The sequence below is a fragment of the Mus musculus genome, chromosome 16, assembly GCF_000001635.26.
Source record: "Mus musculus strain C57BL/6J chromosome 16, GRCm38.p6 C57BL/6J".
NCBI lineage: Eukaryota > Metazoa > Chordata > Mammalia > Rodentia > Muridae > Mus > Mus musculus.
This window is the reverse complement of record NC_000082.6, coordinates 43,542,839-43,563,382: the sequence shown is the minus strand read 5'-3', so window position 1 is coordinate 43,563,382 and position 20,544 is coordinate 43,542,839. Positions and strand designations below refer to the sequence as shown.

At 42.4% G+C, this 20,544-nt stretch overlaps 1 protein-coding gene across 53 annotated transcripts in view; it reads right to left on the bottom strand.

Annotated features, from left to right (window-relative positions):
- Positions 1 to 20,544, bottom strand: part of Zbtb20 (zinc finger and BTB domain containing 20) — a 758,704-nt gene that overhangs the window by 71,010 nt on the left and 667,150 nt on the right. Inside the window, exon 1 of one of the 53 annotated variants that reach the window (XM_006522410.4) lies at positions 1,510 to 4,787. The exons of the other annotated variants lie outside the window; for them this stretch is intronic. The gene's annotated coding sequence lies outside the window, so the exon portion shown is untranslated. Of the gene's footprint in view, positions 1 to 1,509; positions 4,788 to 20,544 lie in introns of those variants that run through there. 53 annotated transcript variants of the gene reach the window in all.

Here is a 20,544-nt window from a genome sequence, read left to right as displayed (position 1 = left end):
AAAATTGTAGCAGCCTCCTGAGAAGAAAACTGTGGGAATTACAGAGCTCATCAACCTAGGAAGCCACTAACCATGTTAAAGAAATCTATTTGACTTTTACCTTTTTAACTAATTACCTGAAACCAATTCCCTAGTCGATATCACTAATCCCAGCTGATGAAGACTGGCGAGAAACCATTAAAACAAGTAAGGCATGAGAGGCAGCATGGCCAGACAGGCTGATCAGGGACGTGGCTTCAGCTTCTCTATGCTGGGAGAACTGCTCCCAGTTTTAAAATGTAGCTTGTTAATTAACCACCAGCTAATACTCATGTCCAGGAGAAATACCCCCGATGGCTCAAAGACCCCTGGGATGGTCCTGCCACAGAGAGTGGAAGCGCAGTGCAACTGTTTGTCACAGCGAGTTACGGTAATGTTCTCCACAGAGACCCCTGATTCCTTTTTGACAATTCACAAACTCTGTTAATAAGAACTGCATATCCCCTAAAGCCTTAGTGTTTCAGGTAGTTGATTCTTATTTAAATTAAGAGAATTGGGGATCAGGTGATAGATATATGGTGGTGACAGGACACCCCTTCTTACCCACCCTGAGTCATTCCGTCCAGAAAGCCTGCCACAGGCCCTGGATAAGAGGTTTCTTTAAATTCTGAAATACAGATCCCACTGGTACGTGATCTGCGGGCCAGAATGTTTTCTGGTATATCCGTTTTTTATACTTTGTCTCTTGCATTATAATTTTCTGTACTAACCATTTTTTTACTGGTGGGGGGGGGGGGAGGTACGAAGACACATCCCAGTAGCTTTGTCCCAGATAACACACTCTGAGAGAATTTCACTTTCTTTTTTCTATCCCCTCACCTCAGTGCCAATTTTGGCTACCCCTAACTAAATGCGTAGCACATGGTAAAAGGACATTTTCTTTCATTGCTTAACTTCATGTCTTCACTCTTCAAAGGTATTGTATTCCTATTTTACATCCAGACAAGGCATCTGAGATGCTTTAGGAAAGATACAGTTATTTGCCATAGGCCATGAAGCAGGAGCAATGTAGGATGGAACATCAGGTTTTTGTCACACTGCCCTGAGGTGTGGCCTATAGCAGCTTGTAATGGAGTTCTCTCCTTGGTAGCCTTTGGGTTTCCTGTCTGTCTCCACTTTTATGTACTGGATTTCCTTTTAATGTTTTCACTGATGAATCCAGATGACCACGAGTTGCTCAGTGCTGCCCCTGGTGGAAATAAGGCCCTCTATCTGCTCCAATCTTGGCCTCCAAACCTGCTCCTTGTTTCCACATTCGAACCTCGGTGTATTTTACCAAGTCCTGCTCATTCTGCTTTCTTTCTCAGTTGATAAGCATAGCTCCTATGCAGCTGCCCTGCAGCGTGCTAAGTTTATGGAATCTAATCTCTTTTAATCACCTCTGATTTTTATTACTCAAGATAGAACCATTCTTTCTTGTTCCCTCCACACTTGATTCTTGCTTTAGACATTCTCCTCTGCAGTCCTCACCTATTGTGTAGGCTGGATTCACCTCTGAAACTTCTCTGTAGTTAGTGGTCCGTTCATTGTCAACAGCACTGATCATTACAACATGGTATGATTTTCAACTCTGCACCGTCAACTCCTTTAAAGGTGGTATGCCTCAGAGTGAGGTTACAGGACACTAGTACCTTAAAAAGCATCATAAGAAAAAAAGAGGTGGGTGAAGGGAGGCATGGAAAGGTGCCTCCATGGTTAAAAGCACTGGCTGCTCTTCCAGAAAACCCTGGTTCAAGTCCCCGCACCCACAAGTCAAGTCACAGCCTTTTGAGGCTCCAGTTCCAGGGGATCCAATATTCGCCCCTGACCTCTCCTGGCACCAGGCATGCATATGTGTGCAGAAATGCATGGCAGACAAAGCTCCCACACACATAAATTATTGTTTTTGGTTGTGAGCCTAGCCTTTAACAGCTGAGCCATCTCTCCAGCCCTTAACTATTGTTTTTAATAAAAACTTGGGCTAGTGTGATGGCTCAGTGTGTGAAGGCCATTTCTGCTAAGCCTGAGAATGCTCTGGCGACCTGTGAGTTAGAAACCCTGAGCTGACCACTGCCACAAGTGTGACCTCCATGGGTGCTTGCCCTGTCTCCACCCAGCCCCTCAGCCTGCACAAATAAATAAATACTTAAAAAGAAATCTTACTTTTTTTTTTTTGGTTAAATAAATTTAGGAATCCCTACATGCTTTGCCCAAGCTTACTGGACTAATGGGACATTATTTTACCTAAGAAAATGCCAGAGGACCATCAAGGGAAAGCTTGTTTGTTTGTTTGTTTGTTTTGTTTTTGCCTATGATGAATGCCACTGAATGTCTATAAAATAGGGTCTTTCTGTTAATACTCCCTTTAGTATTACCAAGTTAACTTTTAGGGGGAAGAAAGACAAATACAGTTGTACCCCTAAGCTTTTGAACAGACTGTTTTCAAATTTATAGGATTCCATCTTTGTTGCCTTTCATTGGTACCTAAACTTTCTTCCCATTCAAGGCCCACAGGATGTGAACTAGTCCTTATGAAACTCTGTTGGGAAGAATGCTTTGGGTGATGTTGACCTCTGACACTGACTAGGATTTAGATAAATAGTTACTCTTTACTGCCTGCTCTATGTATCATTGGGAGTGTGTCACAGTCCTCTAGAGAATAGAGGTCTAGTAGTTTACAGAAACATCAACATCTACTGCAGGCCTATGCACACAGTAGGATGTTCTAATCATGTTATTGGTTACTAGAGTACTTAGAGGCCTAATAATTCAACTCTGATTTCTGCAGGGGATCATTTAGGATGGTAAAGGTTCAGGTAGAATGTATCATCCATTGTTGAAAAACCTACCATCCACTATTATTGTCGTCACCTCAGCAAATGCCACCACATGTCTCTAAGGCTTTTAAATAAGACTAAACCGAGAAAAGCAAAGGCTGCCCTGTTCTTATCTATAAGCAAGACTGCTTAGTTTTTACCAGAGAGAAAGATAAAAGAATAAAGAACACCAAACAGCCCAGGAAGGGAAGTCCTGGAACACGCTTTTGTCAAGGAAAATTGTTATTAATGATCATTAAATCATGGTAGTCTGATGAAAATGAAAGATATCACCAGGGCATGCAGCAAATGTCTAGAATTCTCTGCCACCTTTCACCCATATCCCAGCCTCTATCTCCAGTCAGTCTGGAGACACACTGTGTTGTGTAAGCTAAGGCAGGCCTGGCAGCCACTTGGACAACACAAACCCCCAAACAGTGAGGTCCATCTTCCCCATAAAACTGGTTTCTACAGCAGCACAGAAAGCCCAGGGCAGGTTTTCTCAGGCCAGTGCATAACAACCAGATATCAAAGGGCTTTGAGTTCTGCAGATTAGATGTTATCTGAAGTAGAGACTTAGCGTATTTCCTAATAGTGAGTTTGTACTAAGACTGGGGCTAGAAGTATAGTCCCGGGATGCAGGAGCAGGAGGTTTTACTGTGTGCAGGAAGAGTACAGCTTTTTTCCCTTAAAACCGAGGGAACAGAAGACTTTGGTATCTTAGCAGAAAAGAAAATGCTCATGATCTGGGGTCTGTGAAATAGTTCACTGCTGTTCTTGATTAAAGACGTGGTATACAGAGAATATAATTAAAACTCTTTTATATAAAATGAGAATGCTTACTTAAATGTTTTACCTTGAAAGGTAAGGAACATGTGTACTAGCAGAGATTTCCTATAGTTCATAGTCAATAGTCCTAAGAATGTATCAAGATATTGATCATTACTAGTAATCAATACAAGTATTTTTAAAGATGAAATTTTATCACATGAGATATTGACTTGATGAAACTAAATGGCTAGACATTTCTCTGTCGCTGCTACACTCAGAGCTGTCCTTCTGGGTGGTTTACACATTTGAGAGAGAGTAAAGGGCAGCGGCCTGCCTGTGGGGTATATTAACTGGGGCAGGACAGCTAATTTCTGAGTTCATGCGAGCCTTCTAGTCAAGCACCGGTTTCTTTTTGCAGCAGAAGTAGTTTGTCTCCAGGTTCTGGGGGAAGCCTAAGCTATCCACATCTTTCTGGGATGTCACCGGGAGGGACAGGGAGACACTGCTAGGGACGTGCTACTGCATGGGGAGACTTTCATTAAGAGTGAGTTTTCGTCATGATTCACACAAATGGGACCTGTGGGACTGGGGTAGGAGAGAGGGGAGGGGAAGATTTTGAGCTGCCTGCTGAGTGAGTAGTACAGTGTGGTCTAAAAGTTTTCAGGAGAAAATGCTTTTTGTTTTTAAATTTTTAATTTCTCCTAAAAAAAAATATATGTCCCGGTTACCACCAAACTTTGTAGTGTCAAAGAACCAGATGTGCATATTCTCTCTGCATCTGACAGTAGCTGCATGTCGCTATTCAGGCCACCAACTTTCCCAGCTGCAAATCTTTTCCTATAGATAAAATCACAGCCACCACCACTGTTAAGCACTAAGGTCATTTGCACCTGAGAAGTCGTGGTTGAGATTCACTGCCTGTCCTACTCAGCTGTGGGGCTGATGTGCAAATCTTTGGATACTGTGGAGGTGGTGTGGTCTGAAGGGCCCAGAGAAGGGTCTTGATCTGGGTGAGAGCTGACAGCCAAGTCCGAGTCTGGTGGAGTTTGGGGAAATGGGGGTAGCGGCTTTAATACCATCCCACCCTTTGTTCTCTTGACAAGCTGAAAACATCACCGGAGGGGAAGTTCTGAGAGTGGGCGATCCTAACACTCAAGCCCTTAAATTTTCTTTTTTTTTTTTTTTTTTTTTTTTTTTTTTTTTTTTTTTCCATTTTTTATTAGGTATTTTGCTCATTTACATTTGCAATGCTATACCAAAAGTCCCCCATAGCCACCCACCCCCTCTCCCCTACCCACCCACTCCCCTTTTATGGCCCTGGCGTTCCCCTGTACTGGGGCATATAAAGTTTGCCTGTCCAATGGGCCTCTCTTTCGAGTGATGGCCGACTAGGCCATCTTTTGATGCATATGCAGCTAGAGTCAAGAGCTCCGGGGTACTGGTTAGTTCATAATGTTGTTCCACCTATAGGGTTGCAGATCCCTTTAGCTTCTTTGGTACTTTCTCTAGCTCCTTCATTGGGGGCCATGTGATCCATCCAATAGCCGACTGTGAGCATCCACTTCTATGTTTGCTAGGCCCAGGCATACTCTGACAAGAGACAGCTATATCAGGGTCCTTTCAGCATAATCTTGCTAGTGTATGCAATGGTGTTAGCATTTGGAAGCTGATTATGGGATGGATCCCCGGATATGGTAGTGTCTACATGGTCCATCCTTTTATCTCAACTCCAAACTTTGTCTCTGTAACTCCTTCCAAGGGTGTTTTGCTCCCACTTCTAAGGAGGGGCATAGTGTTCACACTTCAGTCTTCATTTTTCTTGAGTTTCATGTGTTTAGGAAATTGTATCTTATATCTTGGGTATCTTAGGTTTTCTAAGTAGACCACAGCGACGACATCTGTGCCTAGCACAGGTGCAGGCCCTATTCCTTGCCAGGTGGGGAACGCTGGCGAGATCCTAGGGAGGGGGCTCAGATGTCACAGCTCCCGAAGCCTACTTTTCCCTGTGTCTAGCTCCAGACACATGAATTTATCTGGCAGTCCCAGGAGACAGATCAGACCCAGAATTAGCAGGAGCCTCCTTTCCTGATAACCTAAGTGCCCTGATTGAAAGGCAGAGGGTATCGGGAGAGGGGCTGCAGCGAGTCGGCATTGATTTCTCCAGCCTTTGTCTGTGTCTGGTTTCTGTCTCGTTCGGAGGTGGTTACTGTTACTACAAGCAGCATGAATCATGTCTCTGTTAAAAAACAGAGCTTCAATTGTCTTACATAACCCCTGGTAACTGAACATCTAATAATAGCAAGCCATTTCCAGGTAGGGAATCTGTCTACCTCCCAGACACACTCATGCACACACATGCACATATATACACACACACTCAACTCCTCACACAGTGTGACAGACAGGAGGGGGCAAAGGGAGAAAGAGAAGGGTCCGATTGATTTTTTTTCTTTTTTTTCTTTTTTTTTTTTCAATTTACTGAATAACCATGCATTGTGGGATAACTGATATGTTTAACGGAGCTTGTTTAAGGAAATGCAGGAAACAAGTATTCATCTTAAAAGTATTTGAAACAGCCAAGTGCTCCAAACACACCAGGCATATATATTCTCTTTTTCCTAGTGTACAGAAATGTCAAACCCTAAGGACAAAGGAGGCAGTTATACACTGGATTGGCTGCTAGCATGCACTGGTTAAATTGGAGTTTCAGAGGACTTTTTTCTCATCTCCTTTATGTTTCACTAGAGTATATTCCAAAGTTTCTTGGCTCTGTTTATTGCATGAATTTCCAGGGAGGAAAAAGCAACTGAAAACATGGCTTCAGTGTTTCCCCATGCAGGCCATGTAGCATCACACAGTGTCCCTAAACTACTCTCTTTGTGGTGGGGGGATAACTGCATTTATGGATTTTCACTTCTCTCCTGAGCATATCTTCTGTTTTGCTATAAGCTATGAGGAGTTTTCACACATGACTTCCTCCCAGCCACCTGTTAAGACGATTACCCAAAATCCCAGTGATAGGAAGGAAAGACTGAAATACGACTTAGAAAAATTACAAAGGTAAAGTGTGTGTGTATGTATGTATGTATGTATGTATGTATGTATGTTTCATCTGTAAGTGCAAAAGCCAGAAAACGATGTCTACCTGTTCTTGTGTCACTATCTCTGCCTTATTTCTTTGAGAAAGGAGTTCTCTGTTCTGGTAAGGCTGAGGGTTAGTGAGTGCCGGGGGATCTGCCTGTCTCTTACTTCCCAATGCTGGGATTACAGGCGCATACAGTCACGTCCAGCATTTTATGTGGGTACTGGGGTTTTGAACTCAAGTTCTCATGATTGCAAAGCAAGCAATCGTACTCAATGAGCCATCTCCCCAGCCCCCAAAGATAATTTTTTCTTTAAATCACTCATTTGATTGAAGATCAAATGGGGTCTTGATAGCAAATTAAAATATTTATGAGAAAAAATATTACAAAGATATCTATGTCTGTACTTTTTCACCAACTCACATTTCCCTCTTGTGGGACATCATTGCCAGGACATACTTTTAAAGCTTGCATCCCTAGGAGCCAATACCCCCAGATATCATGGAGGACTTTATGGAAATTACAGACATAGAGAGGTTACATCCTGCTATTCATTTGGGGTAGGACCTTCGATTGTTCTGTAACGTGAAACAGTGGATTAGACTAGGTAAGCTAAACCATGTCCTCCGAGTACTGACTGGCTCTTCCATGTGCTCCTCAGTTGCATAGGCTACAAAAAGCCACAACGAGACAGACTACCAGTCACAGTAGTGTATGTTTCTTGCAAATGGGATGAACTTTGCTTACTTCCTTTAAGGAGTGATTCCAATCCAGAAAAGCAAGGAACACATTAGATCGGAGAAGAAAACATGAAGAAAAAAAATAAGAGGGAGGAGGAGATGACTATTATTGTTACCTGAACATCTGGGTAGAATTGGCAAAAAAAAAAAATCTTGATCAGTATTCTCTGGTGGTTTTGCTACATGCCATATGGATATTAAAGGAAATGAGTTCTAGGTTTTTTTTTCTCCCCTCACAAATATCCAAATGCAGAGCAGTGGAAGGGATCTTGACCACTGAGTCACCCTGCATCACAGCAGGATCACAGTGGTGGGATGCAGCTGTTGGGACTAGACTCTTCTGTTTATTTCATATGCTTTGTGAATTAAATTATTCTTAAAATTGGTATTCTGGTGGGCTAAATGTTTTAATAAAAACAGCCCTGAGACACCACAATTTTCTTCACAAAAGGCTATTCCCTCTAACTACTGCGACTATTGCCAAATGGTTCGTACTTAGGGAAGAGCAGAGTTTTGCTTCTCCTTCTCTTGGCTTCAAAAACCAGGCTCACTCCATGCCTGTGCGAGGTAACTATACTTACCTGAAATTTTAGGGCACTATGTCAGCCAGTTCTTTCACAGTGGTGAGTTTGGCATCTGAGCAAGGACTTGATGGGCCACATGCATTTGCAGTGTAAAAATGGATTATTATGTATCTTTGCATTGCAACAGTAAGAGTATTTCTGGCTCATTGCTGACAAGTAGATCATAATAACCATATGTGGGCAACAGACCACACGGCATCGTATCAGAAGCTTGGAGCTAATATCTTCAAGTGACTCAAAGGTTTTTTTTTTTTTTTTTTAAACACTTTTATTTTTCTGCCCCTTTTATTGAATGTCTGTTGTCAGTGATGGACTCTTATCCATGAAAGGGAACCTAGCCATGCCAGACACTCATCGTGTTCTTTCTCCTTTACACTGAACAAAACAGCAACAACACACTAAGTCCAGCTGTTTTGGAGGCTGACAGGCAATCCATTTGTAGTAACTGGTCTGATGACAGGAACTGGGGAAATTGATGGTAGTGGGAATTCCTTCCTTACAAAGGCACAGCAATTTAAACACATCCTAGGCACAGCTCACACAGGGCAAAAGAGCAACTCTGACCATACTGTTTATACCTCCCAGCAAGTGTCTGCAGCCCTAGAGATGAATCCGAAAGGTCTAGTATTGTCCAAGACAGTTCTACAGGTATTTCAGCAGTCATCCAAAAAGAAGATGGAGGTGTCCATCTGGCAAGCTTAACTGTATTTGTGAAATAATTAGGATACATCTGAGAGGCTATCTTAACTATTAGACTCATTTATAGGAACCCAGCAATTAATTATTATAAAATAAATGTCTCCAAAGCAATTAATTGAGAAGCCAGTAGGTAATCAAGATATAAAAAAGCAGTGTAGCTGGAAGAAGAAAAGTTAGAATTATCTAAATCTAAGACAGAGGAACTGAGGAAAAACTATGGAGTAGTTTGACTGAGTGCTACCTGAGCATCTCAGAAGATTTTGGATCCCTATCCATGGCTCTATTGTTGTAGGCCACAGGCAAGGAATGCAACACGTAGTCCTCCATGTAGAACAGGGATGCTAGGTGGGCTGGCTCTAAGGAGTCCTTCCAGCCATAGTGTTTGATGGTGCTACATAAGAGATGGAGAGGCAATTCCTCTTCTTATTCAGATAAACATTGCTTTCTTCTGATCAGGGTCTGTGTACCTTGTATGACTTGTTGAGTTTTCCACCTTAAGAAGTCACATAGCAAAGAGCAAGGTGATCTATTTTCATCTATCCAAGAGAAAATATAAGCACTAGCTCTGCCTTTCTTTGCCTGTCAATGTTCCCTTCATATCAGACTGATGCCTAAGATGAAAACAACCGTTCTGGTACTCAGGAGTTTATTTTCTCACAAAGCTCCACCCTGTTCACACAAGCCTATCTGATTGGACTATTTATGTCTTGGCTATTTCCCCTCCATCTAACTTGGTTAGAGAAATCCATAGTAAGCATAAATCTGCAAAAGCAAAAACAAACAAACAGGACGAAAAAGCTCTAAAGAATTTACTCTAGCTAAGGCAGTGTATGTAGTAAAACATTCTACTGCTGGGAGCAGGAAGCTTTACAAAGACACTTCATCTTGGGAGGTACATATGAAATGTACCCAGGAGAGTTCCCTATGTTGTGATCTTTTGCTACAGATTGGTTTTATAGTCTGGAATGCAGACGTGGATATTTCTCCCAATAGCTCTCAGGCCAATGCACCCTCAAAGCCAAGCAGGTCCAGAGCTTGCAGAGCTGGCCTTACAGAGACAAAGGCGCCACACAGAAAGCTCGGTACCTAGAGTTTATATCATATCCTGACTAGGCACTCTGGTTACCCATGACTCGCTCCTTTCCATTTCTGCCCTATTCATTTGCTGGTTTCATTCCCTTCACCTGGAATGCCCTCTGTCTGCGTCTCTTTTACTTCTGAAACCCTCTGGACCTGGACTGTAAGCTTCATGTCTAAGAATCTGCTTAAGCTGACCCAACTTGGGACCCAGTGATAATTTTCTTGGCTAGCATGTGGCAGCTAGTTACCGTAATGACTAGAGTCCCTGAGACCACCAGAAACATTGTCAAAGGCTGTGCAAGCTTCATGAGAGGAAAATAATATGCAAGCTTTAACAACAGACTCAATAGAGAAGGTACGACATCTAAGAGAAAAGCTGTAGCCTTCCGCTGAAGGGATTCAGTAAAAGTAAGTCTCAATGTCTAAAAGGGAGGAGCTAAAGTATTTGGTACATAAACAAACAGTGTCATGAAGTTTGGCTGTGCTGACTATAGAGGTAAATTAAGATTTTAAGAGGGGAAAATATGGAGTACAGCTAAAACAGGAAAATATATGTATTTAATATATATATAAATAGGCAAATATATATGCATATATTTGTATATGTATATATGTATGTATGTATATATTCATCACTGTCCCTCTCAGTCTGACCCACCCTTCATACATCATACAAACTCTGCCAATGCCCAAGTGAAGGGCTGTAATATATCTCAGAAGGAGAGCCTAGAGTAAAGCTGAGAAACACTGACTGTTACTATATATGTATGCGACTTTATTTATGTGTGTATTTATATATCAATATATACAAACATATACATTTGTATGATGTTTGGCAACCTCACTCATGGTATTACTGTGAAGTAGGCATGTGCTAAACATAATTAGCCCATTAAACAGATGGTAGGTCTCTGGCATCTCTCACCATATTCTAAAATGGTGGAGCTATGAGCAGGGACTGAAGAGAGTGTGTGCTTTGATATGCAGCTAACTGCAAATCCCTGTGAATTGCTACTTTCCTAAAGACAATCTGGGTAGGCTGCATTTGGCTGAGAACTGGGGATAGTTTGAGAAGCTTTAAAAATATACAGAGGGACAACTTTCCACATTCATTCAGATATAGCATCTTCATTTTTACTTACTAGAGGCATTTTATTTTTTGAAAAACAGCTTTTGATCTTAACTCATCTGTGTTCCAAGTAAACTTCCAAATTGCTGAGCAGATAAACAACAACAACTACAACAAAACAACCCCAACAAACATGTGCCAAGTTGAAATGATGGATAAATAAAATAAAAAATAAATGAAAAAATGTACTAAGAAAGTACACTGTTGGAAACAACGATGTTGGAAATAGGTTTGTGTTTGTGACCAACACAAGGTGTTCACTGTGACCTGATGGTCCACCCTGTACAAAATAACACGTGCTGGACGTTTGTCTGGTTGAAGGTTGAATGCCATATGGTTATAACATTGCTGTTCCACTGCTCAGCTGCCCCCAGAGACCATGAAAGTAAATATTCCAGCCCCTTTCCTTGTTAGTTAAACAGGACCTCGTAGAAATACAAGGGTTACTATTCAAAAATTCAAAAATGTATTTGAACTGCTTCAAGAAGACATGAAACATCAATACATCTGCAGAGTAGAGCTTGCAGTTGACTGTTCTTTACCATCTGGTCTCAAGAACACTGTCTGCTTGGAAAGTTGCATAAGCAAAGAACAAACACAAACAACTCCCCGTACCATGTTTCTGGTCAGTTACATTGACGCATTAACAAAGCAAAGCAGCTGGATATGAGCAAACATGCCTCCCTCTGCCTTCCTCCAGACGACAACACACACTATCTACCTCAGATCAATGGAAGGGAGAGAGGCCTCCTGTCAGAGACCTGGACCTAGAACAAACCACTCAGGAGTAAACAGCCTCTCTCTCAGGGTGTCCACGCTGAGTAACTTTGGCTGGCTTGTTTTTCAGAACCGTACAAAACCATGTGTGCATTTTCCAAATTGACAAAAAAAAGCTAAATAAATAAAAGTGGTGTATGTATAAAATGCTCCACCGAAGTATAAGTGACAGAAATGATGAGCACTGATACACACACTAAATGTTAGAATACGGAGGCCCTTCAGAGGTTCCTGCTCCTGTTGGACTACACTGGTACAATCTCAGATTTTTTATGATGAAGGGTTATCCTTGTGAACGCTCATCATTCCTGCTTGTCAGAGATAGATTTTTCCTATTTCTTTGGAGAATCACCCTCTTCTCCACAGTTCAACCTCTCTGCCACAGACGGAACTGTGTGTCGTGGACTCTCCACTGCCAAAGCCACACGCCATTGCTCTCAGTTTCCCAGAACCATCTCCTCCCAATGTTCTATGCTAAGTGTATTCTCTAACCAGCTTTGGAATGGAAAAATCAGATACATGAGGCCTATAGAGATAATACTACTTTTGAATGCAGGATTTGTTGGAGACTTGGTGGAGTCCATTTGGACACTTGAAGGTCCTTGTTTATTCTGATTTACAGGTGTAAGTCAGAGGTGTACACTGTCAGAATTGGATTGTGAGGAATTAGAATGTAACACAGTTTAATAATTGTGTGCTTTTATTGAGGGGCTATTTTCAGTGGGCTTGGCCAGAAACTCATCATTAATTACTTTATTTGGTAGGTATCTGATCCTTCAATTCAGTCCCTTGTTTTCCCCAGGCAGCTGACTAACATAAGGCCAAGGAGAAGTAAGCGTGCTTTTGTTGGGTCAGGTGAGAGAGTCAGGAGGGATTGACTTCATCAGGGAAGCAGAAGCAGGAAAGGATGGAGGAGCCATGGTAGAAAGAATTTCTGGGCTTCCAATGTTTTCTGAGGCTTTGCATAGGACCCTGGCCTATCTGACAAACCTAAAGAGACTAAGAAGAAATTATAAGAAATATTCACTGGTGTGTCATCTGACCATCTTTTCTTCTAGTTCCCTGAAGGCTCATTAGCATAACTTATAAACTGTGATAGGTAGAATAGGGATAGTATTGAAATTTACCTTTTGCTATCTCTGGAAATAGGATTTTAAGCAAATTAGTAATGTTAGTTCATGTGGGGAGGATGGGAGCCTCATCTAGCCAACAGCTATCAGGTTTGCTAGTTGTAATCTTTATTTTGAAGTCAGTGCTCAAGAGATTCACTTGTTAACACTCTCAAAATTTCAAACTACATAGATATGACAGGATTCATACTTTCCACTAAATCAGGTCAGTTGTCCCTTTCCCAGTGTGTTCAAATTGGTGATTTCACAAAATATCTTTTTAGCCTTTTGCCTACATCTTTGTATGTTTAACTTTTGTTAATAAAAAATACTAAGTTCTGTGGATTACTTTAAAATAAGCAGAGTTTGCAAGAAGCTGCCAACTTTAGAGTAGCCAAAGCTACTGCCGACCAAAGCAGGAGCCTGGGCTGAAACTGATCCACCAGTGTCTCTGAGGACACGGCGAGTGGGCTCTGAAATCCATGAAGGGAATCTTGTCTTCCCTTCATAAAATCATAAGAGGTCATCCTCCTTCTCGCTCTCTCTCTCTTTCTCTCTCTCTCTGAGGATGGTGGTGGGTATAGGTGGGTTTCGGAACAACTGAAGGACTGTTTTAAATTCCACAGAGGACTAACGATTGAGTAATTCTCTCACATCTCTGTTTGCACTTTCACAGTCTGGTGGCATTGATTTGTGTCTCATAAGTAGACATTTCCTTTGTTGGTCACAAATCAATGCTACAGAACAAACCTGCCAGCACAACCCACCCCCAACTCTCTTGCAGATTAAAAACAAAGCACAGTTTACATTTTTCCTTTTCAAAAGATTAATTTCGTTGGTTGGTGATATATGAAAGGAAGACAGAGCACCGGTGTTCCTAGTCCCTGGGGAGAGGAGCTCCTCCCTGGCATGACTGTGTTTCTTTCACACTGCCTGGAGCAGCTCTAACTGGGAGAGCAGAACTCACCCTCCACCCTGCGCCCCTGGTGTGCCCTGTTAACCCAATTAAGGCCCTCGCCTTCATCCATCACCCAGCAGCCTGGAGCAGCATGCTGTGATGTCATACTCAGATATGATTTCTTGACAGAGAAAAAAACTAAACGGCAGAAGAGGCCGAGTGTATTATGTTTTTATTCAAATCTTCTAAGAGTGGCAAAGAGGAGGTCTGTTTTTCTTGTAGTCTCCCCTGAGAGAAATAGAATACACATTTTCTCATGTGAATGGGAAAACTCAGTTTTGAAGATACCTTGGTGTTACGACCCCATGTGGATCAGCATAAATAAAGAAGTATACGAAAGCACTGCCTTCAAGCAGACCTCTTGGCAAGCCCACATAGAGCTACAGGTGGAAGGCAAGCAGGCACGATTTGATTTGCCCAGATTAAAAGACCAATTTTCTCTCCTCTTTTTTTCTTTGTAAAAATAGCCAGTCGATTTTTGCCTAGCTATTTCTGACTACACCAGGCCCATTTTAATACATCACTGATTAAATGGTATGTGCCTGGCTGAAGGCACTACAGCAGGGACAAACAGAAGGACACCAGTGACCAATGCTTGTCTGGCAGTCTGGGAAGGCCACAGCTACTCCTTGCTTTCCCGTGGACTGTTGGGAACACACATTAGGCTCAAACTGACTGACGTAATTCTGGGAGGCTGGACCTTGGAATTGATTTAATTTTTTAATCCTGGCCTTAAGAACTAAGGGGTGGGGAGGGTTGACTTTTGTTTTTAAACATGAGTGGGGAAACTCCGATGCTCTAAAACGCACTGGCATCTGACATGAAGATGGTACTCAGCAAAAGATATGGAGGCTCAAGTAGCTTAGAGATCTCGTGTAGTGAAACTACACTGAAAAACAAGACAAACCATCCCGAAGTATACAGGATGCTTATGGGCATCTCCAAGAAAAATGTATCTCTACAAATTCTGATAACTATGAGAAAGTACACTTGCTAGCCATAAGAAAGGGTAATCTTAGCCATTATCTGATGCCCCGGAAGCAAGCCTGGGAGCAACACTCTCCAGCCATGCTTAGAAGGCCCAGTTTCCACAGACATCCACAATATGGAGAAACGCCCCAGTCCACCCGACAGAGAGGGTCTAGTTGGCAGTGTGTGCTAGGACTCAGGACCTGGGTCTGAGAATCCTCGGACTCCATTTTCAAAGCATGCCTAATTTTCCCCTCTCATTTACAGCTTCCTCTCTCCCTCTCTCCCTTCTCCTCTCTCCCATTATCATTTACTTAATTTGTATCCTGGCCTTAATGGGGACCGAACTGTATCCAGAGGTGCTATTAAGATAAGAAATTTCAGGAAGAAAGATTTAATGAGGGGCTTAGGAGTTTCTGGAAGAGAAATAGGAAATTGTTTAGTGAGAAATGAGGAAAACTAAGAACATTAACTATCCGAATGAGAACAGTGGCTGCAGAAGAAAAGCGTTGGAGAGACACAGATGGTCTGCATTCTCCGGAACAAAAACAAACAGGAAGTAACGGGGCCAGAGCCCTCTCTCCCCTTCATTCCTCCCGCCCGCCAGCGTCAGTTAGGGAAAAAAAAAACCCAAACCAGAATATGTTCACATCAAAAAGTTTCCCTTCAAACACTGGGAAGTGACTAAAGTAAAAGAAACAAGAGATAACGGCTTCTAGCTTGCAAATGCCAAGGGGACACTGCACTCCAGGGGCGGAGGAGGAATAGATTACACACACCCAGTGTGGAGAAATTCAGGATTCTGAGCTCACTAGAGTAAACTACAGCAGACAGGTGGTGCATCAGAGGCACAAGGGACAGGAGAGGTTTTGCAGTTAGTTCTCCTTCCTCTGTGTGTGTGTGTGTTGGATGAGAGTGTTGTGGAAAGTGGTTGCTCTGGGTACAAGGGAGACAGGAGAGGCCGCGGGGGAGTGGAGACTAGAGGTTATTTGAGGGTACATGGAATTAGCTAAGGTTTTAGTTGGAGCAATAAAAAGTTCTTAAGACATGGAGCTAACTGACTAAAATGCAGTTGGAATGCATGGCTAGTTCCCAGGTTAAGGGGTCATCTGTCCCCACATCTCAGCGTTGAAGTACCGCCTAGAGCACAAGCACACACATGTACAATCTGCAAAATCGCCTGCCAGGCCATGAGGAGGAGGTGCGTGGTGTGCCAGTGCCCTTCTTCCTCATGCCCTGGAAGAGGTACGGCGCTCTGACAGGTTAATCACCGGTCCAACTGCAAACTCACAAGCCACCCCACAGAGATAAACCACCCAGGTCGCCTAAGACTCCAGGCAGCAATGAGGACAGTTTTCATGTTCCCAAACTAATTGGACAGTAAGGAGAGTCTGTAAGAATAAAAGAGGTTGGGAATGGAGGATGGAAATAAAAGGGGGAAAAAGTGTCCTTGTTCAAAGTTTTAAATTACAGGCTCAGTAAAAAACTGGCATACCACCACATCCGGTCTAGTTACCAAATGGAAAAATAGGGTCATTAACATGTTTATTTGAATTACATTAGTCTTTTCCTTTCATATTTAATTTATTCTGTTAGGGAAAAAAAAAAAAAAAAAACAACGCTGCACTCTGCATGCGGGTGAAAGGCAGGAGTGTAATGGATCAGGGAGCCGAAATACAATGATCTTCACCTATTATCTGCCTGGCAAAGGCTTTTCAGAACTTAGCAGGATCATTCAGGGAGGAAGAGAAGGGCCCAGAGAGATACAGGGTAGAGCTTATTAAAATAATATGAAGCACTTTTGAATTAAGCAGTGTGAAGACTATTTGGAAAGGAAGCTAAAACAAATCAGCAAAAACTGGCCCCGTTAAAGGCTTCTTTAATGGTCTGTTTGTCCGGACACAAGGCTGGTGTTGGTTTCCTAAGATTTCTCCAAGTGAGCAGGTTAAGGAAGTCTGTGTCATTTGCATGTGAAAAAAGCCTAGTCTTAGGATGATCTCAGTCTTCTACTTCAGGACCCTGGAAATGACCTTGTGATTTTTATGGTGGACACACAGGCAAGGACATCAGGCTGGGACATACCATGGCGCTTACCTCAGTACCCTCTCCATAGTGTTCAGCCACACTTGTGCCTGTAATTTAGTTCCCCTCATCCATGAGAAGGGAACAGCTCACAAAGAGAAAAAAATGAATGGATACCTTGTCCACAGGTTCTATGAAGCTTTGGACAAATAGGATGTTTGATTCTAAAGACAGTGGTGCCATGCCTGGGCTGGTGTGTCAGAGGCCCTGAGAAGACAGGGGTACCGGGCTCAGAGCTACCTGACTGCATCAGTTACCACCTGAAAGGACTTTCTCCTTAGAAAGTGACCTTGGGGGTCACAGAGCACCTCCACAGTAGGTTGTCATCCACTCACCATGAGTCACTTCAAGCTCAAATCTTTGTGTGGAGTGAGGATGCTAAGGTGACGAGGCTCTTTAACCCTAGACTGGTGCTGCCTTGTCACTCTGGACTGGTGCTGCCTTGTCACTCTGGAACATCAGTCTCTGACAGCAACACAGTGTATTCAGTTTAACCTCACTATGGTTCTAAGCCTAAAGTATTGCTGGAGAGGCACAAGGCACTGGGAAAGTGCTCTGTAACCCTTATTTAGTTTCTCCTACAGCAGGGGAAATGCCTCTTGTTTTTCCTTAAGGCAAGTTTTTCACTTTGCTCCAGACAGATCATGTTTTTGCTATGATTCTCCTCTCTGGTCCAGTTTGTTGAACAGTTTGCCAGCTGTCTCTAAGCTGAACTCTGGCTCAGAGGCAACTGCATTCATACTAAGACCATCCCGCTTGGAGTCTGGAGGATTTTGACAGGGGAAGGGAAGAGTTAAATCACAATGATTCTAACCAATGAAGCTTTCTATTTAGATGGTCAAATCCAGACAGGGATCGGATACTGTCTGTAAGGGGATGGAAAGCCGGGGAATGGAAAATGGATTTCTTATCACGTTCTGTTATGTGATGATGAATATCTTCCTGGTCTTTAAGCAAAGAACCACTTTACACACAAGGTTGCAAACAAAGTTCATTGAAGACTGACCGCAGAAATATATCACTAAGTTTAGCTAAATTCATGGGTAGCAAGTCCAGAGTTATTCAGAGAAACTAGGGTATGGGAAGGGAAGTAAATAACTCCTGCAGTCAGCGACAAGGACAGTTGTGACTTATGTAACACTCCCTGGTCCTGTGGTCAGAAACTGAATGCTGACCTGAAAGGACTATGAGCCTGACCCAGTGGAGTTTTCTTAAAACCACAGACTCCCAAGATCCTCTGAGGCAATTATGATGCTAAAAGGCGGCACAGGAGGGCCAGAATGTCTGCAAACCTGCAGTGGTCTACACCCTCCTACCTGAGGCGCACCCCACTACTCTCTCTGCAGTAACACCTCCCTCACTCAGGTGGGAGAGGTATGGAGCAGAGACCTTTAGAGAGGAGAAGCAAAGCGCAGGTCACATGGCTCCTAAGTGGCAGAGCTGAGATTCGAACTGTGCACATACATGGATGAACACATATGCTGCTGTGCTTCCCAGAAATGCTCTCGGGGCCCAGCCATCTTGGTTGAAGTACCAACAACTGGTACTCGTTTGATCTTTCAGAGCTACCAGGTCCTTTTCTTCATTTTCCCTTTACCTAAACAGCACACAGTAGCTTTCGGTTAGCAAATCATGTGTACATCTTACAGCAATGATAGCTCTAGAGCTCATTAAGAAGGAACAAGAGGAGCAAGCAAATGACCACAAGAGAAAGGGCATACAGCTACTACCACACACAACTAGGGTATCACAACCAAGTTTAGCAGCCTATGCATATCAATGGTAAGTTGTTCTCTCTACCTCCTAAACGTTCATAGTTTTCCTAAACTCACATAGTTGAATAGAAGGAATATCTAAGAAGTGAACAAATATCACACTGCATAGTTTTGTGTGTGTTTGTAATGGTGGATGGGTTTTCAAATTGAAGGATGAAAAATGACAAATACTGGGATGGGGAGAAGGCAGAGGAGGAAAGTTCAGAATTTACTCTACAAGAGTAACTGGGTCCATCCAAATGAGTTTGCCTTTCTTCTATTTTAGTGCAGTCTGGCTGTCTTGCAAAGAAGTTGCTAACCTAAAGCAATGGCACAATGCTGTCGGGACATTTAGTGAGCTTTTAAACACTATGTTACAGAATCATCTGTATCTTAATTTTCATTCATGAAAAACAGTTTATTTTCCAATATTCAGAATTATTATTAGTACTGATTTATTTTTTTTTTGTTTTTATTGAGACAGGGTTTCTTTGTGTAGCCCCAGGCTATCCTGGAACTTGCTCTGGAAACCAGGCTAGCCTTGAACTCAGAGATCAACCTGCCTCTGCCAGTGTGTTAGGATTAAGGGCGTGTACCACCATCACCTGGAAATATTCAGAATTATTATATATTATTATATATGCTTACAAGTAATTAGTAGTAAAGGTCCAGTTTATAACAAAGTCTTTCAAACCCTTTTCCAGGGCCTCTTCCTCATGTATATTCCTGCTCTTCCTTCCTTTTCCTTCAGGATTTATCCACACATGCAGTAGGTTCTCAGAACTCTGTGGAGCAACTTAAAATTCACATAAATATTCCCTCAGAAGCACACCTCTCAGAGAGTGTCTACCAGTGGCCAATGGATGAGAAAGTTAATAGACTTTGATATCATTAAGAAAAGAGAATCTATCTTTGAGAAATGCTTTTATTTGTTAAGAACGTGTCCATATAAGGGCTTACATTCCTTCGACACCAATGTGATGACAGGACTGCAGAAATGGTCTGGGGACGTGTCATTACTAAACTCAGAAAAGCCATGCCACTGCTTAACTGATCAGCATCAAAGAAGAAAGATAGTGCAGGGAAAACATCAGAGCTGACTGCATCCCTGCAGCATCCCTGAGAACGTGATAAACAGGCATGCTGAGGGCTGGAACCCAGCACACACTATGACCAGGAGCTTTGGGCTCTGCCTCTAGAGCTCTATATGAACCACATGTGCAGAGTGCAAGGAATTCATGGTACTGGCCAGTTCCAAATGCCCTCAACTGTGCAGTGAAGGGCTCCTTTCAAATAGTCAGTTCCAGTTTTGTGAAAGTTGTCTGGATGGTTTACTTGGTTACAAGATGGATTTAATGTGGTTACCACCACAGATTTAGTTCCTAAGCAAATCATATGGCTCAGTATAATATTTTCTACTGAGTACCTTCTCAATAAATATTTATTCAGTGAGTAAATGTCTTGGGATACAGAAAAAAAAATTCATTTCATAGTCACAGGTTTTAATTTAAATTAAAATGAATAGCTGCCAAAAAAGAACACTGGGTATCAGTATTAAGGTGTCTGAGCCCATGAGCAAAATAATTCAAGACATGACTCTCACTCATGTTGAGGTTGTGGTATTGCTAAAAGCAGCTATGCCACAAGACAAGACAATGACCATTTGGTATTTTTCACATCAGGAGAGAGTGCTCCTCCTAGCATCCTCTTTCAAAAAGACATAATTAATCACCAGCAAACTCCCTGAGTTTATTAAGATTATATTACCAGTCCATCAAATGCTCACAGCATCTAGCTGGGGTATGAAAATGACAGATTCATTTTCTTCATTCTTCACATGGGAAAACAGAAATTTACCTCTATCGCAGTCACCCCAACTCTTTTGAGAGGTGGGAAACAATTAAGTCAACAAGTACTATAGCTTGATCCACTATGTCTTTGTAAAACATTGGCATATACTTTGCTAATGTGTGGG